General features: G+C 52.8%; 1 protein-coding gene across 2 annotated transcripts in view; it reads right to left on the bottom strand.

The window, feature by feature from the left end:
- LOC133347341 (homeobox protein otx5-A-like) overlaps window positions 1-19,299 on the bottom strand; it is a 43,295-nt gene extending 23,996 nt beyond the window's left edge. For both annotated transcript variants that reach the window (XM_061559542.1, XM_061559544.1), the window contains exon 1: window positions 18,337-19,299. The gene's annotated coding sequence lies outside the window, so the exon portion shown is untranslated. The remainder of the gene's footprint in view (window positions 1-18,336) is intronic.
- Window positions 19,300-20,125: the final 826 nt, after the last annotated feature.

Below are 20,125 nucleotides of genomic sequence, written 5' to 3'. Positions count from 1 at the left end.
TAATGTGTGTGTATATATATGTGTATAATGTATGTATATGTGTAAAATGTAAAACGTCATGATCTATTATTTTTTCTACCTACGTGACTTTACCGAAAGAACTAAAGAGTATAATGTGTGTGTGAGTGTATATATGTGTAGAAATGTATCATGTGTATATGTGTATAATGTGTGTGTATAATGTGTGTATATATATGTGGGGAGCGGTGGTGTAGCGGTTAGCGCGCTGCGCTATGAACCCGGCGATCCGGGTTCGATTCCCGCTCACGGCCAACACCGGTGACGATTATCTGAACCGGTCCTGGGCCTCCCTAGGGCCAATCTCAGCCTCAAATAAGTACCTGGTGCGGTGTGTAAACATCGCCACTGGGGAGACAAAGGCGGCCGGGCGTGGTGCTGGCCACCCAGCCCCTCGTGCGCCGTTCCGCCCTACATGGTTCCTCGCGAACAGCACTTGACCCAACAGTCTGTTGTTAGAGGCTATATGGGGAATCTTTGTCAATGTTGCGTGGACCTGTGTCGCGAGCGACATCACGAAATACAATTGGTAATATGGGGTGCAACGAATCGTCGACATAATCGATGAAGCTGACGATGCACATCTACATCGCGGCGTGAATAGACGATGCTCTATTCGCTTTCGGTCACCGACGACGAATTTATCGAATAGTTCGTTACTGCGGGAATCGCGAGTCGGGCAACAACCACAGACGGGGGTTGAACTCATAGGCCTTTGGGGTTGAACTCATAGGCCTTTGGGGTTGAACTCATAGCCCCTGGGGGGTTGAACCAATATCCCCGGGGGGTCTCTGTCGCGCATTTTGTAACATCGCAACGGAATGTACGGGGTGGGTCCAGGTGTCTTGTGACCGCCACCCTCCCCCCCATTGAATTATCTAAAACAGAGTAAACATTTTGTGAGGTTTATTTAAAACAGAAATTAATATGCAAAGGAAACAAATGTTAGGGGTCAATTAATTGGGGGGGGGGGGGGGGGGTGACACAGGACATCTGGACCACGCTGTACTTTGCCCCTCCCTCTGTGCACTTTGACCCCCCTGCTGTTATTAGGAAGCCACTGGAGCGATGCACTTTTAATAATCGAGATTGAAAACTCACTTCTTTAGAACTTCTTGTCATTGTGTTTAGTTTGTTGTCCTTCCCCCGCACCTACAATTAGTACGGTGCGAGAGAAGTTCTACATTCAGTACATACAACGCGTGCCCCTCCATCCACAAAGCGTGCACGGGACGTCACCTCGTGCGCGGTGCTGGCGTTTTTAATAGGCGCTCGCGAACGGCATTTGCCCAATAACAACCTTTGCAGGCGATACGGGGGGGGTATCTTCGTCTGTGTAGACACGTGCACTGTAGACACATCCGCGCACTGCGCGGCGAGCACGGTGACTTTTTGAGTTCCAATTCCGCTCGCGGCCAACATCGGTGGCGAATATCTGAAGCGCGTTAAGGCCTCGCAGATGTCGACCCAAGCCTTGAACGAGTCACTGATGCGGCATATTAAATATTAGCACGTGGGAGACAAAGGCGGCCGGGTGCCTAACGTATGATTTTTTTTCTTCCAATTCTAATAAGTGCCTCTAAAGTCCACTAGAAAATGCGCAACAAACGAAAACAAAAAACGAAAACAAATCGACGAGGGATCGGTGCACGCGCTGCATCGTGGCGAATGCACGCACGTGGCACCGAGTGAGTTGTGATTGGACAGTGAGGCACACGTGACGGGGTTCATGCCATCACAGGTGGAATCACCAACATGCACGCCCGGACGGACAGCACACGTCTGCTGCACATACAACATAAATATATATATATATAAATAATAAATATACACACAAATATGTCTTCTTAACGCAAACCATCGGTTCCACGGCCCCGCCGTTTTGACACGCGGGTCCTCGTCAGCAGTCAGCCTTGCTTGAATCAATTGCTGGTGAGTTGGCGATTAACGCGGTTGGCTACGTGCGGTGCGAAAAAAGTTCAACACACTGCACACGCGTACAGATGTTGTCGGCAAGGCACCTCCCCCCTTCTCTGTAACGCACGGGTCCAAAGGTTGGACACGAAGCGTTATAAGACACGAGGCGAAGTCACCACGAGCATCGCGAACATTCTGCGGAACGACGCTGATGCGAGCCGCCTTGACATGAAACACATTGAATGGGCTACGGTTCAGGGAATGGCCCTTCTGCATAGCACCCATGGGCATTTACCGGAAACGTTGCCTATTATATACACACACACACATGTAAGACCAATGAATATATATACTGTATCGAGATTTCGTACGCAACTTGATTTAAACGCGTTTTATGTAGCTGCTGCTCCAAAGTTGTGTAGCCAACCGGTCTCTCTTCTCTGGGGATCTCCACTCTGCCATCTCTGAACTCTTTTGAACAGACATGATCGAGCTGAAAACAATACAAGCCTGCGAATGTACGTAATTGTTTTGTATGATCGTTTGGTTTTCATTACTTTATATTATTTTAATATTTCATATCGCGTTTATTGTTAACTCTCCTTGCCGTCGTGTCTGTGCGCTGGCTGAGTCAACCTTGGGAAAGGAGGCCCACAGGTCGATGGGTAATTTCTACTCTGACGATCAACTTCGGAGTCTAGTGGCTTGTGATTGACAAGTGTGTCGAGTTCGTTGTTGTTGGCTGTGCTTGTGCATCGCTGCCAACGCACCAGCAGCATCGCCGGATAAAATATAAAACTATTTTTCATTTAATTTGACCAGGTAAGGCCCATTGAGCCATGTAGCGCTTAAATTTCGATTTAAAGCTTTCGTGACTGCAGGGATTCATATTCTTGGTTCTTTCGGTAAAGTCACGTCGAAGGGAAATAATCAAATAATAAAAATATCAAACAATAAAAAAAATTCTCACGACGTTTCGACTGCAACACAAGCAATCATCATCAGATGTGAAATCCACAGCAAGAAAAAATGAAAATGCTTGTGTTGCAGTCGACACGTCGTGAGATTTTTTTATTGTTTGATATTTTTATTATTTCATTATTTCCCTTCTACATGACTTTATCGAAAGATCCAAGAATATGTAGCTCTGATTAAGAAGCGACCAATCACAAATGTTAGCTCGACGAAGCGGCTTATCGCGTGGAAATGTATCGTAGCCAAAGACTCTAAACGCGTGACGTTCAATCCAGATGTGGAGGAAAAAACCGGAGGACCCGGAGAAAAATCCACGCGACCACGAGGAGAGAGAGAGAGAGAGACGCAAATATACAAATACACAGCAGCAGGCGTCAGGGTCGGGATCGAACACACTTCCTCCTGTATACCAGGCGAGGTAGTTAACATCTCCTCGCCACCGTGGCGCCCACATGATGCATGTCGATGATCGACAGTCAGCCCCGCTGTTGGCCGAACGAGGCGTCCTCCGCAATCGTGGTGGCTTGCCCCAGAGAGACACCGCGAGTTATTTTTGTTGTAAGAGGAGATGTTTCGATTTGACACGACCACACTTTGATTCGGGATTTTAAAAGAAGACGACGAAACGCCACTCCGCACTCGTCCCACTCACGAACGGGGGAGCCCCGCTTCGCCCCATGCGCGCATGAACACAGCGCGCATACATTTCGATTTAAAGCTTTCGTGACTGCAGGGATTCATCTTCTTGGTTCTTTCGGTAAAGTCACGTAGAATAGAAATAATAAAATAATAATAAAACATAATAAAATAAAATTATCACGACGTTTCGGCCGCAACGCAAGCAGCGGTCCTCAGGTGAAGAACAGGGCTGTCATTCAGACGCTGTCTTTCCGACAGCCCTGTTCTTCACCTGAGGACGGCTGCTTGCGTTGTGGCCGAAACGTCGTGAGAATTGTATTTTATAATGTTTTATTTTTATTATTTCCCTTCTACGTTACTTTACCGAAAGAACCAAGAAGACAGCGCGCATATCCACGTGGACAGACATGTTACAGAGATGTTACAGAGATGTTCTTGTACAGAGATGTTACAGAGATGTTCTTCTACAGAGACGGCTTTATACGCCGTTGTGGCGTGTGCATTAAAAACGATGCAGGCGCGAGTAAGCATTGTCCCGGATGGCTCGTGAGGCTGACGGCTCAAGATTTGGATCGCGTTTATTTGACGAACGGTGGAACAGACGGGTTAACTGTTTAAGTTGTGTGGTGGGTTGTGTGTGTGTGTGGTGGTTGTGTGTTTGGTGGGTGTGTGTGTGGTCGTGGTGTGTGTGGTGGGTTGTGTGTGTGTGGTGTGTGTGTGTGTGGTGGTTGAGTGTGTGGTGGTTGTTTGTGTGTGGTGGGTGTGTGTGTGGTAGGTTGTGTGTGTGCTGGGTGTGTGTGTGTGTGGTGGGTTGTGTGTGTGGTGGTTGTGTGTGTGGTGGTTGTGTGTGTGGTGGTTGTATGTGTGTGGTGGGTGTGTGGTGGGGGTGTGTGTGGTGGGTTGTGTGTGTGGTGTGTGTGTGTGGTGGTTGTGTGTGTGTGGTGGTTGTGTGTGTGTGGTGGTTGTGTGTGTGGTGGGTTGTGTGTATGGTGGTTGTGTGTGTGGTGGGTTGTGTGTGTGGTCGTTGTGTGTGTGGTGGTTGTGTGTGTGGTGGTTGTATGTGTGTGGTGGGTGTGTGGTGGGTGTGTGTGTGGTGGGTTGTGTGTGTGGTGTGTGTGTGGTGGTTGTGTGTGTGGTGGGTTGTGTGTATGGTGGTTGTGTTTGTGTGGTGGTTGTGTGTCCGGTGGTTGTATGTGTCCGTGTCTTTATCCGTGTGTGTGAAAAGCGGTAGCGCAGTGAATAGCGTAACGACTCAGCCTCAAATGAGTATCTGTCGCGGTGCGTAAAACATCGCCACTGGGGAGACAAAGGCGGCCGTGCGTGGTGTTGGCCACCCACTCCCTCGCGTGTCGTGTCGGCCTTCATATGCGCTCTCTAACAGCACTTGCCCCAACAGACTGGTCAGGCTAGACGGGGGATCTTTGTCTTTGCCACAACAGCACTGATGTCACCCCTCCCCGCCCCCCCGTGTGTGTCCGCGTGTTCTCTGTGCCAAGTCTCCTACAGTTGACATGATAGCGCACTGCCACGGTACAGGTGTGTTAGCTAGTGCGCAGGTAAAGCACGGTGTAGGTGGATGAAGAAGGGCCATTGCCCGAAACGTCGTACGTTATATATATTTTTTAAGGAGTACTATTTGACGAACGTGTTGATTTTGTTGTTGCAGTTATTTGTGCGTGTGCACCACTGCCGGCATCACGAGGCAATGCACCGACTGTCAGCAGCGCAGGTGAGCCCACTGCTGGATGAAGGTCTCTGGCCACGCCAGCCAAGTCGGGGGAGCTGTTTGGCCATACTTCATCTCGCTCGTCCATGCGGGGCAGGGTGCACGTGTGGTGCGGGCCGGCAACCGGTTCAGGGCATCGTCACTGGTCCAGGTGGCGCTGTACGTTATCCAATAGACTACCGCTCCCCACACACATATACAAACTTATACACACACACACATACAAACGTATACACACACACATATATATAATTCTACACACACATATATATATAATTCTACACACACACATATACAAACTTATAAACACACATATATATATATAATTCTACATATATACACTCACACACCTACCAGCACGACCGGCTTGGCCTAACCCCAGGTCCCTCGCACGCCACGGCTCAGCCAGCAACGATCACTCCTCCCCGTGACCGACTGCTGTCTCTCTGCTCTGAAAAAGCACCGCTGCCCGAAACGTCGGCCCGCTCTCGCGAGGCGTTAATGCGTTCGCTCCCAGCAGGGCGGTGTGTGAGTGAGTGTGTGAGTGTGTGAGTGAGTGTGAGTGAGTGTGTGTGTGAGTGTGTGAGTGAGTGTGTGAGTATGTGTGTGAGTGTGTGTGTGCGTGTATGTGTGTGTTAGTGTGAGTGAGTGTGTGTGTGTGAGTGTGTGTGTTAGTGTGAGTGAGTGTGCGAGTGAGTGTGTGAGTGTGTGTGAGTGTTAGTGTGAGTTCATAGCTGCGCTATGAACCCGGCGACACGAGTTCGATTCCCACTCACGGCCAACACCAGTGACGATTATCTGAACCGGTCCCGGGCCCCCCCTAGGTCGACTCAGCCTCAAATGAGTACCTGGTGCGGTGTGTAAACATTGCCACTTGGTGCTGGCCACCCTTCCCCTCGTGTACCGTTCCGGCCTTCATAGGTGCTCGCTAACAGCACTTGCCCCAACAGTCTGTTAAAGGCTATACGGGGGTTCTTTGTTCTTATTTGTGTGTGTGTGAGTGTGTGAGTGAGTGTGTGAGTGAGTGAGTGTGTGAGTGAGTGTGTGAGTGTGTGTGTGAGTGAGTGTGTGAGTGTGTGAGTGAGTGTGTGAGTGAGTGTGTGAGTGAGTGTGTGAGTTAGCTCTCATTGTCTCTCTCTCTCTGTGTGTCGACTCAGTGCGGGTGTTAATTGAAGCTTCAGAGTTTGTTTATCAGCTAATTAACGCGCGAGATAAATGTAAATTAAAGTCAATACTTTTTTCCGTCACTTGTTTGCAATGTGTGTCTAATGTGTGTGTATTTCGTGTGTGTAGTGTGTGTGTGTGCAGTGTGTAATGTGTGTGCGTAGTGTGTGTGTGTAGTGTGCGTGTGTAGTGTGTGTGGTGTGTGTGTAGTGTGTGTGTAGTGTGTGTGTGTAGTGTGTGTGTGTACGTACACACACACACTACACACACACACAACATTACTACACACACACTCACACACACTCACACACACAACTAACATCACTACACACACACTCACACAACACACATCACTACACACACACTCACAACATTACTACACACACACTCACACAACTATCATTACTACACACACACTCACACAACACACACTCACACAACTAACATCACTACACACACTACTATCATTACTACACACACACACAACATTACTACACACACACTCACACACACAACATTACTACACACACACTCACACAACTAACATGATCACACACACACTCACACAACTACTATTACTGCACTCACACACACACACTCACACAACTACACATTACTACACAAACACACAACCAACGTAACTACATAAACACATGCACACCCACAATCGCCATCACTACACCACACACATTCACCATTACGCACTGCTTACCCAACAGCCTGAGCAAACTGTTTGGCACTGCTTACACAATAGCCTGAGCAGACTGTTGGGCACTGCTTACACAACAGCCTGAGCAGACTGTTGGGGACTGCTTACCCAACAGCCTGAGCAGACTGTTGGGCACTGCTTACACAACAGCCTGAGCAGACTGTTGGGCACTGCTTACCCAACAGCCTGAGCAGACTGTTGGGCACTGCTTACCCAACAGCCTGAGCAGACTGTTGGGCACTGCTTACCCAACAGCCTGAGCAGACTGTTGGGCACTGCTTACCCAACAGCCTGAGCAGACTGTTGGGCACTGCTTACACAACAGCCTGAGCAGACTGTTGGGCACTGCTTACACAACAGCCTGAGCAGACTGTTGGGCACTGCTTACCCAACAGCCTGAGCAGACTGCTGGGCACTGCTTACACAACAGCCTGAGCAGACTGTTGGGCACTGCTTACACAACAGCCTGAGCAGACTGTTGGGCACTGCTTACCCAACAGCCTGAGCAGACTGTTGGGCACTGCTTACCCAACAGCCTGAGCAGACTGTTGGGCACTGCTTACCCAACAGCCTGAGCAGACTGTTGGGCACTGCTTACCCAACAGCCTGAGCAGACTGTTGGGCACTGCTTACCCAACAGCCTGAGCAGACTGTTGGGCACTGCTTACCCAACAGCCTGAGCAGACTGTTGGGCACTGCTTACACAACAGCCTGAGCAGACTGTTGGGCACTGCTTACCCAACAGCCTGAGCAGACTGTTGGGCACTGCTTACACAACAGCCTGAGCAGACTGTTGGGCACTGCTTACACAACAGCCTGAGCAGACTGTTGGGCACTGCTTACCCAACAGCCTGAGCAGACTGTTGGGCACTGCTTACACAACAGCCTGAGCAGACTGTTGGGCACTGCTTACACAACAGCCTGAGCAGACTGTTGGGCACTGCTTACCCAACAGCCTGAGCAGACTGTTGGGCACTGCTTACCCAACAGCCTGAGCAGACTGTTGGGCACTGCTTACACAACAGCCTGAGCAGACTGTTGGGCACTGCTTACACAACAGCCTGAGCAGACTGTTGGGCACTGCTTACCCAACAGCCTGAGCAGACTGTTGGGCACTGCTTACCCAACAGCCTGAGCAGACTGTTGGGGCGAATCACGCGCGGTCGCCTTCGTCTCCCCACAGTGCCGATGTTTTATTTACACTCATTTAAGGCTGAGCCGACCTACGGGGGAGGGGTCCAGGACCCGGTTTAAGATATTCGCCGTCACCTGGGTTGGCCTTGACTGGGAATCCAACTTGGTCTCGTGGAAGACAGGAGACTCGCTGCATCATTCTGATGCGCTTCTGCGGCCGTCTGGAACGCTCTTCCCGCTAGAGCGATGGCACTTTTACATCATCGTCATCATCATCTAGATTGACAGACTCATTCCGAACCGCGTGTTGTTGTTGTTGTTGTTGTGTTCAGTTCGTCGCCCTTCCCCCCGCACCTCCGACAAATGCGCGCGCTTGGCTTCGTGTGTACGGCGCGAAAGAAGTTCGACCCCCCCCCCCCTATCCGCCCCACCACTCGCTCGGCTCAGCAGCCCCGAGCGCGCTGCGTGCGGCCCCGCATCGACAACACCGCGGCTCGTGGCGGGGGAGGCTCTTCCCAGTTGCGGCTCCGCCTGGCCGCTTCGTCGGTGGTGAAAACTTTCCACGTTTCAATGCGCCACCGTCGGCGAAAATCGCGTCGTGTTGGTGTGTGTATATGCAGGTAGTCCCCGAGTTACGATGCTCCGACTTACGATATTTCGATCTTACGATGGCGATACGACAAAATTGCCATCAACAACCTAACATCGTTCAAGTATGCAGACGACGGACAGAATCTTGGTGAGTACAGCACAATATGATACGTTACGATACGTTCAATACATGGTGTGATACGTAGCGTTAGCGATTTCATTTTAAGGTTACCACGATACGAAACGTTCAATGCATGTTAAAAGTTTTTATAGCAGAGAGGATTGTTTCCTGAAAAAACTTTATATTAAATTGCAGTTCATATAGGTAGGCTCAGAATTTACCTTGTTTTTTTACTTTACATTTTACTGTGCAATACAGTATTGTAATTAATAAATGCATACGGTATATAGTTTATACAGCACGCTACTGTAAATTTCTCTGTTTTGCTAAATTATCACCGTTCTTTAAGACTCCTGGCTAGGCCATCTTCGACTTACGATATTTTCCACTTACGATGGGGTCGTCGTAACGCATCTCCACCGTAAGTGGAGGACTACCTGTATGTACACGCGTATACAGTGAATTGGGGTTTTTGTTATGCCAGATATGATCACACACACAAACACAACTACCGGATTATAAGACGCACCACCCACGTTTTGCAGGGAGATAAAAGTGCGTCGCATAATCCAGAGAATACCGCATCCATATACAGTATAGACCCCTACAGCCTTAACCACCGACTGTAGGGGCACGTGCTGTTAGAGAGCACCTATGAAGGCCGGCATGGCCACGTTTACACATCGCGCCGGGAACTCATTCGAGGCTGAGTCGACCTCGGGGAGGCCCAGGACCGCTTCAGATAATCGTCACTGGGTGTTGGTGGCCGTGAGCGGGGAATCGAGGGCGAGCCGCCGGGTTCGTAGCGCAGCCCTTGCGCTAACCGCTACACAACCGCTCCCCACACACACACAGACACACACATGCGTTTGTGTCTGTGTGTGTGTGTGGGTGTGTGTGTATACCTACAGGCGTGAGTGTCCACGCACACGGATTTGGCGTTGGCCGTGCGTGGTGCCGTAGCGGCCTCCACGCGGCTCTCCGTGTGCACCGCTGGGCCGAGGGTCCGCGCGGCCCGATCGAGAAGCGAACGCAAGTCGAGTCCGTCTCTCTCCTGCCAGCAACCGATCGTGGAGGCGTCCACGCGACTGGGTTGCGTGCAACCGAGTCGCTGTTGGAGTGGTGCGGGCCACTCCTCGTGCCCGTGGCGCGCCACTGCGCAGGTCGCCGCGTGGGTTCACGCGCATCGCGACCCTTGCCCCGCACGGCACGCGAAGCAGTCACGGACCTCGCGCGATCGCGCGTGTGTTTAAGGGCTGGGGAGACAAAGGCGGGCGGGACGGGGGTTTTGCCCGCACCCTCCCCCCCCCCCTCGTGTGCCGCGGCTGCCTTCATCGATGCTCGCTCGCGGCGCTTTGCCCCAACAGTCTGTGCAAGGCTGCACGGGGCGTCTTCGTGTGCGAGTCTTCAGCGACGTGCATGCGCATTGATGCGCGCGTTACGCGCTCGCGTGCACAGACGTGGGCTCTACACGCGGTATATTGAACGTCCTTATTTCAGCCATGCCACCCCCTACTTCTCTAACCAAGCCCCCCTTTTAAAACACGATGTCATTCACCGGCGCGTGTTCGCTCATCCACGCGTTCCCACTCTGCGTCTCTCAATGCAATTCCGAGCGTGTTATCTTTCAATGCTTCTGTGGGAACTTTTCACTCGTATGTGTGTTGTGTATGTGTGTTGTGTGTGTGTTGTGTATGTGTGTGTATGCTATGTAGTGTGGGGAGCGGTAGTGTAGTGGTTAGCGCTACGCTGCGCTACGAGCCCGGCGACCCGAGTTCGATTCCCGCTCACGGCCAACACCGGTGACGATTATCTGAACCGGTCCTGGACCTCCCCTAGGTCGACTCAGCCTCAAATGAGGACCCGGTGTGGTGTGAAAACATCGCCACTGGGGAGACAAAGGCGGCCGAGCGTGTTGCTGGCCACACACCCCCTCGTGTGCCGTTCTGGCCTTTATAGGTGCTCGCTAACAGCACTTGACCCAACAGTCTGTTCAGGCTATACGGGGGATCTTTGTCTCTGTAAGGCCTACACAGTGAGTCTGGGGGCCTGTGTGTGACATTCATAGTCACGTGCGCCCCTTCGTCTGGCCGAGGTGACGGCTCAGCGTGAGCCCCCGGGGTTGCTGAACACGGGCAGTAACACGGCCAGCAACAAACAGCACTCTCTCAGCGTTGTGAGAGGGAACAGTGACATTGCGGGTTTCTTGGAATTGAGAAACATTATTATTGTAATTATTTAAGAGCTTGGGGGGGGGGAAGGTGAGACGACGCTGATGTTGAGAGGAGGGAATTCCAACGTCAAGCGGTTCGTGGGAAGAAGCAGAGAAGTGTTGTGAGTGGGTGAGTGAGTGTGTGGGTGAGTGAGTGTGTGAGTGTGTGGGTGAGTGGGTGAGTGAGTGTGTGGGTGAGTGAGTGTGTGGGTGAGTGAGTGTGTGGGTGAGTGTGTGGGTGAGTGAGTGTGTGAGTGAGTGAGTGTGTGGGTGAGTGTGTGGGTGAGTGAATGTGTGAGTGTGTGGGTGAGTGAGTGGGTGAGTGAGTGTGTGGGTGAGTGTGTGAGTGAGTGAGTGTGTGAGTGTGTGAGTGGGTGAGTATGTGGGTGGGTGAGTGTATGGGTGAGTGAGTGTGTGTGGCTGAGTGAGTGTGTGGGTGAGTGTGTGGGTGAGTGAGTGTGTGTGTGGCTGAGTGAGTGGGTGAGTGAGTGTGTGGGTGAATGAGTGTGTGTGTGTGGCTGAGTGAGTGAGTGTGTGGGTGAATGAGTGAGTGTGTGGCTGAGTGTGTATGTGGCTGAGTGAGTGGGTCAGTGAGTGTGTGGCTGAGTGGGTGGCATAGTCGTGGTTTGCCCTCGAATCGCCGTCCACACAAATGCACGCACGGGGCTGTTGAACGATGAACGATGAGCGGGTTACCGGTGAGCATTAATCGTTTCTGAAATTCAGGAACCGAAAATCGATCTGCAGTGGAACTGTGGGTACGACTGTGCCCGATCGGCAGCTGAAAGCGGAAACGGTGTTTTGTTTGTTGTTGGACACGGCAATACGTGCGGCGAACCGGTAACCGGGGATTTACCGGTTTGTTTCATTCGGTTACTTATTTGGCAAAACCACAAATTTTGCAAATGTACTCGCAACCCTCGGATATTGTAGCCGCTGCCAGTGGTGACTGCGAGTCATCATCATAATCGACACCGCCGTTAGAACTCTACATCCTGCACTGCTTTCTTATGTCAAGTCTTCACATTCGTCGTTACAATCATTGTCGCGAACGGATCGTCGACACAACGCCTGTGCACGCATCATGGGTGACGACTCCGCGGTACTCGTCGACCACTTTGAATCGACTCTGTGCGTCTGCGCCTCCTTGCCAGCTCGGCGTCTCTCGCTCTCGATCCGTGGACCCGGGGCGGTCCGCGCCGCGGCCACGCTCTTGTCGATTATAAACGCATCCCCGGTGGAATAAAGTCGTGACTTACACACGCGCACGCGTCACGCGCCTGATGATTGCTCAACGACGCACGCGCTCAGCGTGGCGGACCGTGGCAGCTGATGATTCACGTTAATATGTGGACGTGCGTTGGGGTGCGTGGGCGCGTGTTGTGTGCGTGATCATCCCACGTGGGCGCACGGATACATCTGCGCGCCTTCTTCTTGCGTCACGCGAGGCGTGCTCACCAATCATCGGGCGCGCGCAGCGAGAGGAACGACCTCAAATGGCGATGGATGCGAGAAGAGCGTGGGGGGAGGAGGAGGACGGTGGCACCGTGGCCGGTCGCGAGGACTTTTAAAATGTTGGGGAAACCCCGAATTGAGGATGTATTTGTTTAAACTTTAAACAAACAATTGGCAGCGTCTGTATGCACCTGGTCACGTGGGACGTACAGCTGCAGTGGCTTTCGACGAGACGTTCGTTCCACGCGCGCGACGAAACGCGGCTGAGCTTTCAAGGCTGATGGACCAAAGTCAGACGGAGGTTGGCGATCGTCGTTAGTTTAATACCCGCGGCGCTTGTAATGCCACCCGATGGTGTCCGTGAACTGCATTGAAGCGGTTGCCGCGCGTGAACCCGCGCGTGAACCCGCGCGTGAACCCGCGCGTGAACCCGCGCGTGAACCCGCGCGTGAACCCGCGCGTGAACCCGCGCGTGAACCCGCGCGTGAACCCGCGCGTGGTTCTGGACGACAGCGCTGCGATGCGCCGCGGCGCTGTTCGTCGACTCAACGCAGAGACGCAGACGGCGGCGGCGTTCGCCGCTCGTTGGCGACTCCGTCGGCAGGGGGAGGCGCGGCTCGCTGATGAGCGGCGAAGAAGCACAAACCCGCGCTCGGGGCAATTGCCAGAGTTTGCGATCCACCCGCAGTGCGAGTGGGAAGACGTCTTGGCTCTCAGTTTTTAAATTAAAATCCACGTGTTTTATTTTTTTGTGTAAATTCGCTTCGGGTGTATACAAGTTGTCGACGCAGCAACTTAAGTTATAATAATAACAATAAAAATATCAACACGCACACACACTCAAGACTCGAGTCCGAGGAGTCGCATCACTCGATTTGGATATTTGCCCGATTCCTTTCTCACACCGTTAGTTTGTCTAAGTTCACATTGACTGTGCGACTGTGTCAATGCTTCACTGCCATGTTGTCAATCCACTGCTGGATGAAGGCCTCCCCCATGCCGCGTGTGCCCGTTCGACCATACTTCACCACGCCGGTTCGTGCGGGTTGAGCGAAGTTTTGGGCGCCCGGGATAAGTTGCCACTCGCCCCCCTTGATGTGAGCCGTGGCTGAGTGTCGATCTAAGGCGGCCGGGTTCAGCACTCTGACGGTCGCGGCGCAGAGGCCACCACCCGATACCACCGATCACAGTCGCCGTCCCTTCCTTCCTTCTGCCAGATCCCTCCTCGCGGAGGTTGACGTCGAGGATGCGGATATGGGGGCCACCTCCGTTTTTGTGCGGTACCCTCCCCCCCCCGTCTGTACGCCGTGAGATAACCTCCACTCTGTGTGCGAACGATGTAATTATAAACAACGATTCACAGACCGTTGTCGATCTATTGCTGGATAAATTCGTGCCCGCGCGCTGTGGGATGATGGATGTTAAAGTCGGTTGACCGTACGGGGCAGTGCCGGACTGCACTGCGAACAGAACAGCGCAGTCGAGGTCCCGGGTCAGATTCTCGCCCGCTCACTAATGTGAGCGCAGTGCGCTAACCACTACGCCACCACTCCCCCCCCCCCCCCCCCCAGTCACACAGAGCGGTGGCGACATGTTAACTCCCTCGCCTGGTATGCAGGCGAGGGAGTTCGTGGGTTCAATCCCGACCCTGACGTCTGCTGCTGTATATTCGGAGTTTGCGTGTCTCTCTCTCTCTGTGGTCGTTTGGATTTTTCTCCGGGTCTTCCGCTTTTTTCCCCTCCACGTTTAGAATCAAAGTCACGCGTCTAGACGACTTGGCGGCTCCAATGTCCCACGCGATCAGCCGCTTGGTCGAGCTATCGGTTGTGATATTCAGGTCGCTTCTGAAAACGAATAAGAAACTAAAATAAACGATGTGACTCTCCCCGTGGTGTTTAGTTACCCGACACGACACGAGAGTGGCTGAGTTCGCGCGGCACCACGACACATCGAGGCCGCTCGCTCGATACGCGCCCTGCCCAGCACCCCCCCCCCCCCCGGGGGCGGCGAGAGGCAGCGAGCGTCCAGGACGTGGCCGCTTTACGACGACTTCGGCGTCATACTCTTTGGAAATGAAAATGAAATAGACATAAATGTAATGCACTCGAAAGTGTCGTTCGATATCGTATTTATATTCAAAGCTCTTTTTGAAAAAGGCTCCACAATAAAAAAAATACTTCCTGAGGCCTAGTAAAAGTTTAAAATATTTGTTTTGGAATGATAAACAATTGGGTGGGTTTTATTTTTCGATTTAAAGCTTTCGTGACTGCAGGGATTCATCTTCTTGTTTCTTTCGGTAAAGTCACGTAGAAGGGAAGTAATAAAATAATAAAAATAAAACATAATAAAACAATTCTCACGACGTTTCGGCTACAACGCAAGCAGCCGTCTTCAGGTGAAGAATGAGACACTACCAAACTAGGAGCTTATATATAAGCTGCATTGGGGGTTGAAGAGCGCCTTAACAAAAAGAATGTGCATGTGAAGAGGGATTTAGCATATTCATGGAAAATGCGTAGGCGTTGGGCGGGGGGGTGTCAAAGTCATATTATGCCCATGCATTATGCAGGATCAGCAGCAACCAAGGGGGGTGCAGGGATTAGCAGTAACAAAGGAAAGGAATGTTAATGATATGTAGCTGCAGTTACTCAACAACCACGTAGAAAACTAAAGTATAAACTACATAAAAAACTAAAGTATAAACTGCATCGCACCATCAGTATACTTACTATACTCTATAATAAGCTGAGTTACTAACAGCAAGTAATACATTACAATTTTACCTCGTAAAAATTCTATAATATGCTTCCATCTAAACCTTATTCTCTTACATCACACGAGCATATACCGTACTATATACTGCCATAGATAAACCCAACATTAAATTATATACTGTATTGCTGTAAACCAACCTATATCTTATACATTTAATATCACACAATTGGGTGGGGTCACGAATTATTCAATTTCTGGGGGACAGGGACCAACCCGATCACACCGTAGTGATGACGCTTCCAGCCCCGATGCTCTCCGTGCCAAGTTAAGAATGTCCCGTGTCCCTTCCCCAGGGACCTCATCGTGACGGCACGGCACGCACCCCTCCACCGCGGCCGCGTGGATTTGACGGTCAATCCCGCGGCAACGGAATTACACACACGCGGGGTGCACATTAAACAGCTGGGAAGAGCATCGCCGGATGTGAGCCGATGCTTGCGGCGCGTGCACGTCCCGAGTTGTTGTTGTTCACCACGCCCGGCTCACCGCCTCGTCTCGCCGTGGTCTCATCGTGTGCCCGCATGGGTTGCGTAATTACCCCCCCCCCCCCCCCCCACGATACCAATGACGGGCCGTAGGGGCAAGTGCTGTTAGCGAGTAGCAGCGCCTATGGAGGTCGGCACGGCACACGAGGGGGTGGGTGGCCAGCACCACGCCCGGCCGCCTTTGTCTCCCGATGTTTACGCACCGCACCAGGTACTCGTTTGAGGCTGAGTCAACCTAGGGGAGGCCCAGGACCGGTTCAGATAATCGTCACCGGTGGTGTTGGCCGTGAGCGGGAATCGAACCCGGGTGGCCGGGTTCGTAGCGCAGTGTAGCGCTAACCACTACACCCACCGCTCCCCGTCACCTCCAAGGGCACACACTCACAGCTGAAGTAATCAAGGTTGTACGTGTATGTATGTGGACATGTATAATAATAGCAAATGTTTTGCCTGTAAGCCTCTAAGCAAACATTCAACAGCTACACATGCGTATAATTGTGAGGTACATTTACCAGTAAGATGATTTGTTGAAAGTTTGTGAACGAGTGACCCTATCATTGTTTGACTATATTTAATGCAGGTTTCGTTTCAGACCCACGTGCTGATGACGTGGCATCCATCGGGAGACTTGTGATGAGAATTATAAATATTATTATATTGAGAGCCTATATGTTAATCTCTCCTCTTATCCAATACTTTTGACCCCATGTGTATACGTACACACACATTCACGCGCACACGCGGAGACACAAAATACAAAGGTCCCCCGTATAGCCTTAACAGACTGTAGGGGCAAGTGCTGTCAGTGAGCACCTATGAAGGCCGGAACGGTACACGAGGGGTTGGGTGGCCAGCACCACGCCCGACCGCCTTTGTCTCCTCAGTGGCGATGTTTACACACCGCACCAGGTGCTCATTTGAGGCTGAATCGACCTAGGGGAGGCCCAGGACCGGTTCAGATAATCGTCACCGGTGTTGGCCATGAGCGGGAATCGAACCCGGGTCGCCGGGAACATAGCGCAGCGTAGCGCGCCAACCACTACACTACCGCTCCCCCCACACACACAATACCACACACACACAATAATACACACCTATACACACACACACAACACGAATATATACATACACACAACATGCAGAAATACACATGCACAAAGACAAAGATCCCAGTGTAGCCTTCATAGAAGGATGGGGCAAGTGCTTTTAGCGAGGAGGGTGCACGAGGCGGTGCTCTGGCCAGCACCACATTTATGGCCGAGTCTACCTAGGCGAGACCCAGGAACCGGTTATGATATCACTCGCCACTGATGTTAGCCGTGTCCATGGTCCAGAGTAAACACAACAGGTAACACCGTAACAAACATTATATTTTTTGTCCCTGGGTAGTAAGTGTTATTTCCTAGTTGCTTATGCCTCAAAAGTACAGAAAATGGCTATTATTACCCACAAACTTTGCTTTTGTGACCAGGACAGTGATATTTTGAATTTTCCATATTTTCAATGAGAAAACGTGGTGTGCATTTGTCTCATTCCTTCACATAAAGTCCTGGTCACAAAAGAAAAGTTTGTGTGGAATAATAGCCACTTTCTATACTTATTAGGCATAAGCAATAAAAAAATGACAGTACCCAGAAACAAAAATTGTGTTACATAGTGTAATTCATCTATGAAAGCTCAGCATTCATAGATTATCCTGTGTGAAACACAGGTGTGCACTGTGCGTGTACACGTGTACACATGTACACGTGTACACTCACTCGAGCGTGACGCGGACATTAGCTTCCGTGTACAATCTGAAGTGGTGGAAATTCCACATTTCTGCGGCGAAGGAAAAAGACTGCCTTTTGGGACAAGCGCTGTTGACGTCCTACAAAGTGCTACGGTACTCGTTTTATCGACCTCGGATGAATCATCGGGGTCAGTCGACTACGGCACCGCGAGTTGAACTCCTCTGTCGGGTTTATCGACAGGTACACCTCGCTCGCTTGCGCGTGGACGCGTTCTCGTGGCGTGCACGTGTCCACGTGAACCACAGCGTGAGAGCACGCCCGCGTGTACATGCGCATGCTTGTGTATGGAACGGTTGTGCAACATGCGCGTGCTTCCGTCTCACGCTCGACACGGCCGCTCTGCGAGACTCGACCCCGGAGAGACGGAACGGGGAGAGGTGGAGTGAAGGGAGTGAAGGGAGAGGCGAGAAGATGATGAGGTGGATGATGAGGAGGATGATGATGAGGATGATGAGGATGAGTGTGGAGGTTTGAGAGAGGGAGGAGAGGCGCGGGAGCGCGTGGAGCCAGGCCCTGCCGACCCCGGGCCGAGTGGGCCCCGCCCGACACGGGGTGGACTCACTCGGGGTGGACCCACTCGGGGTGGACTCACTCGGGGTGGACCCACTCGGGGTGGACTCACCCGCAGGGGGGAAGCGCTGCCGGGTGGACCCAGTGCCAGCGCGGCGCCGAGAAGCTGCTGCTGCTGCTGATGTTTAAACTGCTGATGATGATGTTTAAACGGCTGCTGCTGCTGGTGCTGCTGCTGCAGGTGCTGCTGCTGCTGGTCTTGGTGCTGCTGCTGGTGCTGCTGCTGGTGCTGCTGCTGCTGCAGCTGGTGTTGGTGCTGCTGCTGCAGCTGGTGTTGGTGCTGCTGCTGCAGCTGGTGTTGGTGCTGCTGCTGGTGCTGCTGCTGCAGCTGGTGTTGGTGCTGCTGCTGCAGCTGGTGTTGCTACTGCTGCTGCTGGTGGTGTTGGTGCTGCTGCAGCTGGTGTTGGTGCTGCTGCTGGTGCTGCTGCTGCAGCTGGTGTTGCTACTACTGCTGCTGGTGGTGTTGGTGCTGCTGCTGCAGCTGGTGTTGGTGCTGCTGCTGGTGCTGCTGCTGCAGCTGGTGTTGCTACTGCTGCTGCAGGTGGTGTTGGTGCTGCTGCTGCAGCAGGTGTTGGTGCTACTGCTACTGCTGCTGCAGGTGGTGTTGGTGCTGCTGCTGCAGCAGGTGTTGGTGCTACTGCTGCTGCTGGTTGCTACTGCGAGTGGAGGTCCCCGCGCTGTTCGCTCTTCGCGCCGATCACCATCGCGGATTGCGCTTCACTCCCGCGGAGCGGCGGCGCGAGGGAGATTCATGGCACCACTCCTCGTCTCTCTCCCCGTCTCTCCTGCGCTCTCCTCCCCGTCGGCTCTCTCTCTCTCTGTCTCTCTGTCTGTCTCTCTCTCTCTGTCTGTCTCTCTCTGTCTCTTCCACTGTCCCCCTCGACCGCCTCCTTCACTCTGCGCGCGTCTCTGCCGCCTTCTCGGCGCGCCGTCCGCGTGTCCGGCCACGCGGAGTCGCGCGGATTCCCAGAGCCGAGCGCGGCACGGAGACGGAGCGAGCCCCCCCCCCCCCCCCCCCCCCGTCCGCACAGCAGCAGCTCGTGGCTCCTTCTCGTTTAACCCCGAGACTGGGAGGAGGCGAGTGGGGGGGGGAGCGAGACGCGCGCCACAGGAACGGGGAGTGAACCCTCACGGCCAGGGTCGCCCCGAGTCGCCGGCGGAGAGGAAGAGACGCGTCTCGCACTCTCTGCCTCGCTCTCTCTGCCTTCTCTCTCTCTGCCTGCCGCCGTCTCTCGCTCCCTCTCTCTCTGTCTCTCTCGTGTCGGAGGGAGATTCACTCCCCGCTCCCCCGGACCCCCCCCCCCCCTCCTCTCCCTCCCCCAGGGGGGGGAGAGAGGAGGGGGGGGGCGGTGACGCGGTGCGCCCGAACGCCTCCAAGCCACGAAGACTCCGGGACCCGGAGCGGCGCTGCGTTCGTGCGCCTTCTAGCACGGCCACCACCACAACAGCAGCTGTAGCCACCACCACAACAACAACAACAACAGTAGCTGTAGCCACCACCACAGCAGCTGTAGCCACCACCACAGTATCTGTAGCCACCACCACCACAGTAGCTGTAGCCACCACCACCACAACAGCTGTAGCCACCACCACCACAACAGCTGTAGCCACCACCACCACAACAGCTGTAGCCACCACCACAACAACAACAGTAGCTGTAGCCACCACCACCACAACAGCTGTAGCCACCACCACAACAGCTGTAGCCACCACCACCACAACAGCTGTAGCCACCACCACAACAACAACAACAGTAGCTGTAGCCACCACCACCACAACAGCTGTAGCCACCACCACAACAGCTGTAGCCACCACCACCACAACAACAGCTGTAGCCACCA

The sequence above is a fragment of the Lethenteron reissneri genome, chromosome 25 (assembly GCF_015708825.2).
Source record: "Lethenteron reissneri isolate LAM-NWPU_2019-01 chromosome 25, ASM1570882v1, whole genome shotgun sequence".
Classification (NCBI taxonomy): Eukaryota; Metazoa; Chordata; class Hyperoartia; order Petromyzontiformes; family Petromyzontidae; genus Lethenteron; species Lethenteron reissneri.
This window is presented reverse-complemented; position numbering and strand designations above follow the sequence as displayed.